This window comes from Podarcis cretensis (genome assembly GCF_951804945.1).
Source record: "Podarcis cretensis genome assembly, chromosome: 6".
Lineage (NCBI taxonomy): Eukaryota > Metazoa > Chordata > Lepidosauria > Squamata > Lacertidae > Podarcis > Podarcis cretensis.
This window is the reverse complement of record NC_137175.1, coordinates 60,188,281-60,194,280: the sequence shown is the minus strand read 5'-3', so window position 1 is coordinate 60,194,280 and position 6,000 is coordinate 60,188,281.

Sequence of the window (6,000 nt, the reverse complement as noted above, 5' to 3'; positions counted from 1 at the left end):
ACTAGTGAAGCAGCACTGCTTTGTGGGAGAGCCGTAGGTTAGTGGTAGAGCATCTGAGCTACACTGGTAGAGAAAATCAGGACATTCCAGGATCAGATCAGAAGCCAGGATGGCTTTTGTAATTCTGGGACTGTCTCTGGAAAATTGGGACACTTGGAGAGTACAGTGATACCTCGGGTTACAGACGCTTCAGGTTACATATGCTTCAGGTTACAGACTCCGCTAACCCAGAAATATTACCTCGGGTTAAGAACTTTGCTTCAGGATGAGAACAGAAATCGTGCTCCGGCGGCGCGGCAGCAGCAGGAGGCCCAATTAGCTAAAGTGGTGCTTCAGGTTAAGAACAGTTTCAGGTTAATAATGGACCTCCGGAACGAATTAAGTATTTAACCCGAGGTATCACTGTATGTCCTTTAGCAGGTGTTGGCATTGGCCAGTTTGATGTTTTAATTAGGGACTAAAAAGCTGCCTTATACCGAGTCAGACCAGTGCTGGATTAAACCCTGTGGAGGCCCCTAGGCAGTCGAAATCTTGGAGGCCCCCTTGCAAATTATCTCAAATATTATACTTGGATATGGAGTCGGCAGGAACCCACGACCCTCTAACTCAAAGAAAGTTTCATATCTGGAGCTTTCATGTGTGCTCGCTCTAGTGGAATAACATTGAACTAAGAAAGCTCGACTGGAATATTGGAATCAATATTATTTTGATGCATTATTGTGGGGCCCCTAAATGGCATGGGGCCCATAGGCCAGGGCCTACTCTGCCTATTTGGTAATCCAGAACTGAATCAGATCTTTGGTCTAGCTAGCTCAGTATGGTATACACTGACTGGCAAGCAGGGTTTCATACGGGAGACATTCCCAGCCCTGCTTGTCCAATGTGAGGGATTGAACCTTCTACATGCACAGCAGATGCTCTACCTCTGAGCTACAGCCCTCCAGTAAAGTCTGTTTTCAAACAATTCCCTGGCAAGATTGCAAGGTACCAGGCTATTCTTACAGTGACCTGAAAATGTGGCCTCCACATCCCACTTTACTCGCTTTCCAAACTTTACTCCTGGAAACAGGCCAGCCTGTAGCACAAAGTCGGAATTTACCAGCCTTTATATAGACTCTTGCACACAAACTATTTCTTTCATTGCCAGCTTACTCCAAAAATGGCTGCTTTGTGTACATAACACATAGGGTAGTATACACACAGCTCTCTAAGGTGAGCTATAGCCACATGAAAAAGAGTTTGAAAATATATACATATGGCAATGTTGTGATTTTGAAATACTGTTGTTTATCTTCTGCTGGAATGTTTAATAATTACTCTCCTTTTTGCTTTACTTAATAGCCTGCCACACTTACTCTAATTTTGCTCCAGACACTTACATTTGACAGTTAAGCCATTTTGGAAGCCACAAGATAATAATTTCAACTTTTATATCCCATCTTTCTATCAACGTTGAAGCTCAAGATGTATATATAACTTTAGGTGATTTAAGTCTGCATTTATGAAGAACTGCTAAGACCTACTGTTAAAGACTGCTGTTATATATATATAACAAATCAACCTTTCCCAGATACTCAAAAGCTATGCTCAAAGCACACATTTGCCAAAATAAATATATTTTAACCCTAGTCTAGCTTGAGTGTGAGGATTTGAATCAAACAGAATTTAGAAGCACTAGGCTAGGGAAAATGGCAAGAGATTATTTAAGGGCAGGGTAGGGAATTTGCAGTCCTCTAGAGGTTTGGGGGATTCCCAGCTCCCAACACCCCCAGCCAGCCTAATATTCAGGGATGATAGGAGCCATAGCTTGGAAAAGAGGAGACTAAAAGAATATATGATAGCCATCTTCCAGTAACATGTCACATGGAAGATGGAGCAAGCTTGTTTTCTCCTGTTCTGGAGGGTAGGACTCAAGCCAATGGCTTCAAGTTCAAAAAGGTAAAGGTAAAGGTACCCCTGCCCGTACGGGCCAGTCTTGACAGACTCTGGGGTTGTGCGCCCATCTCACTTAAGAGGCCAGGGGCCAGCGCTGTCCGGAGACACTTCCGGGTCACGTGGCCAGCGTGACATCGCTGCTCTGGCCAGAGCCAGAGCCAGAGCCAGAGCCAGAGCCAGAGCCGCACACGGAAACGCCGTTTACCTTCCCGCTGGTAAGCGGTCCCTATTTATCTACTTGCACCCGGAGGTGCTTTCGAACTGCTAGGTTGGCAGGCGCTGGGACCGAGCAGCGGGAGCGCACCCCGCCGCGGGGATTCGAACCGCCGACCTTTCGATCAGCAAGCCCTAGGCACTGAGGCTTTTACCCACAGCGCCACCTGCGTCCAGCTAAACACCAGGAAGAACTTTCTGACAGAAAGAATTGTTTGACCATGAAACAGACTCCCTCAGGAGATTGTGGACTCGCTTTCCTTGGAGGTTTTTAAGGAAAGATTGGGTGGCCCATCTGTCAGGGATGATTTAGCTGAGATTCCTGCATTGCGGCGGGCTGGACTAGATAACACTCAGAGACCCTTCCAACTCTACAATTCTATGATTCTAATATCTGGAGGGCCACAGTTTCCCCACCCTTGATTGAATGCCAACTATTATTTACTATTTCAATGGCTTTCAAAGCAGGAGGCTCACATTCATGTGAGTGTTGCCACACCTAGGAACTGACACCTCTCGTTTAGAATCCTAAAGTCATAAATAAACATGCAAAGGTTTCATTATCTGGCCCACATCTCCTCTGGCCCGGTCAACATCCCTCTCATCTGTTGAAATGAACGGATGCCTCAGCAGGCAGGGACTGAGAGTAGGTGATGGAGCTGAGAAAGGATCAAGAACAATACTTGCTTTTTTTATTAATAATAACAAATGTGGATAGTTTTACAGGTTATAGTCTGATGCCCTTACATTTTATGGAGGTGAAAAGATTCTTCACTTTTCCCAGTATTATCTCATGCTTGAGCAGCAAAGAGGCACAGCTTTCTATTTTATCAATGCAGCTTGAAGATTGTCTGCAGCAGGGACGGCAAACCTGTGTACCCTTCCCCAGGTGTTATTGGGCTACAACTCCCACCATCTCTAACCATTAGGTATGCTGGTTGGGGCTGATGGGAGTCCAGATTTGGTTCCTCACCACTGACATGTACCAGGAACTCCACACACAACTGCCTACATCCCAAATATTCTTTCCTGTTCTTCACTTAAAGCTCTCGCCCTGCTTTTCCCTGATTGGTGTGTGTAGATGTGTTGTACTGTGCACAACAGTTTACACACACAGATTCACACACACACAACCTCCTGAGATTTCAAGACGTGGGTTTGAAATTAATATGCACATGAAGCCGCTCATCTGGAGTTTGTTTTTAATCAGAAGGATACAGACAGAAAACACAGTATCCCATAGCACTGAAAAGTTAAGCACACCATTGTACCGGCATAAAAAAGCATAATACATTTTACAAGATGAGGTTCCATATGTTCGAAAACCCTTAACATTTTGTTTGATTGCAATACCTGCCGAAGGCACTAGATGGTAGCATCTGCTTCTGTTTGAAAATGCAGACACCTCAACCTAAGAAAGCAGAATCAAATCTGATTCACTTTGTCAGGCAGATTATCAGGGAAACAGCTCAATAACTTTCCAATTACCTAACTGTTTATGAAGAGTCATTTTTCACATTGCTAACCCTACAGGCAGCTTGGCTATCTTTCTGGTAACAATAGCTGTGCTTTGCTGCACTTCGACAAAGCTTAAAAATAAAATGTACAAAGGACACCAGTAAAATGTTATTTCATTTTTTTTTAAGAGAGGACAGCATTGGCAGCTGGGTGCTGTTCTATCAATGTGACTTCAGAAGATGGCAGACAAAGATATTCCTTGCAAGTCTGGCCTCCCTAGAGCAGAGAAAGGAAAACTGCAGGTCACTATGTGTTGTTGGACTACAATCCCCATCAGCCAGTGCAATCAATGATCTGGGATGATAGGGGCTTTCATCCAATAATATCCAGAGGGCCACAGGTTCCCTAACGCTGCTTAGAGGATACTAAATCTTGTGTGCAATTTCTGGGCATGTGCAGTAACAGCTTCCTTTAAAAAGAGCAGATCTGAACAAGTGGAAATTAGATTGATTTGTCCAGGCATGATTGTACATCTCTACTCCTATCCAAATTTACTCAGATTTAATGCTAATTGGGTAGTAATTCCTACTGGACTGCAGGACTTACTTCTGAATACAGTGGTACCTCGGGTTACATACACTTCAGGTTACATATGCTTCAAGTTACAGACTCCGCTAACCCAGAAATAGTGCTTCAGGTTAAGAACTTTGCTTCAGGATGAGAACAGAAATCGGGCTCCAGCGGTGCGGCAGCAGCAGGAGGCCCCATTAGCTAAAGTGGTGCTTCAGCTTAAGAACAGTTTCAGGTTAAGTACGGACCTCCAGAACAAATTAAGTATTTAACCCGAGGTACCACTGTAAACACAAGCATGCTGCGGGTTCCACTTTCTTCACAAGCCTTTGCTCCTTGGAAGTTTGCCTAGGGTTACAGCCGTGCAGCACGGTCCCACACATTCTGTTTACATCCAAGCAAATACTACCGAGTTCCATAGGATTTTACTTACTAGTAAGATTGGCACTGCAGAGGGTCTGATCAACTGCCCACTTACTGGGCCAGTAGCCACAGCAGAGGACGTACATCCCAATGAAAACAGCAACTGGATTAAACATTTTGGGTTTAAGCAAACTGTGCCAACAGCACAAGGATTCCTTCTTATACAATGGAAAATCCTCTCCCGTGGATCCTAAATTTCTTCTGGGTTCCCCCCAAAGCAGATTTTAACCAGCAATGGCAGCAGGTTGCCCGTGTCCTTCTGGTCCTAATTTAATGTGCTGGTAGTGAAGGCTTTCTAATCCCTAAATCGTTGCAACCAGGTTCGTTAAAGGACAACATACTTTTATATACGCCAGGCTGTAACTTGAAGACTGTTTGGAAGCCCTGTTGAGATGCCCACTAGTGACAAAAGTTAGGTGTGGGCTTAGAGTTTTGTTTTTCTGTCTGTGGTCCCACAATTGTGTAATATGATCCCATGGGCCACCACACCACATCTCTTTTGCCTTTATGACACCTGTTGAAGGCATTCCTCTTTCAGCTAATTGTTTTATATGTAATTCTGTTGGTTTTGTCTAATTGCATTAGATATTTTTATTGTATTGCAAATCGCTTTGAGATGCTGCAGAAGAAATGATTCATAAATGATATAAATGATTCATCACCTTGATTCTATAATTCTATAGCAGGCTGCATCCCAGAATATCTTCAAATAGGCATTAAGAACTAAGGATTGAACCCAGCGTTTGACTTATTCAGAGTAGACTCCCAAGAAAGTAGGTATTTGTTTGTGATCAGAGCCCTGCATTTTTCTGTTGTTGATTTCTGTAGAAAGGGAGGGCAGGGCATTGTTTCAATAAGAATCCAGGACAAATACAAATGGAAGCCTCAACTCACAGGGAGCCCTAACCTCCGATTGAGAATCAGTTGTGGACTGTCACTCACCTAACATTCAGTGTGATGCAGGATTGACTCTTAGGTAGAGGACGTCCGCCCCGTTCTTTCAGACTAAACATGGTGGACCTTGGCTTTGCTGACAAGGGTGAAACTTGCATTAACTTCAAAGGGAATGCAAGCCAAGCAGAAATTCAGAGCCTTCCATGTGGATTGGAGAACAAGATTTTCATGTATGAACATGCTATGGTACAGAAAGACATATTATATGGAAGAGTGTCTTGTGCAGCGGTTTCTAATCATTTGTGGCAGCAGCTGCTTCCTTAGGTTCAACTCCCTTCTTTCCCAACAATCTTTTATTTCCTTGATAGTAAGATTTTTATTTTATTTTTTAAAATAAGAAATAGTACTCCATACCAGAAATGAGTGAAGGAGAAATGGATCTGCAGAACCACTCTATTGACATTCCATTGGGCTCTGTCCTCTCTTGCTCAGTTATCTAACAGCAGC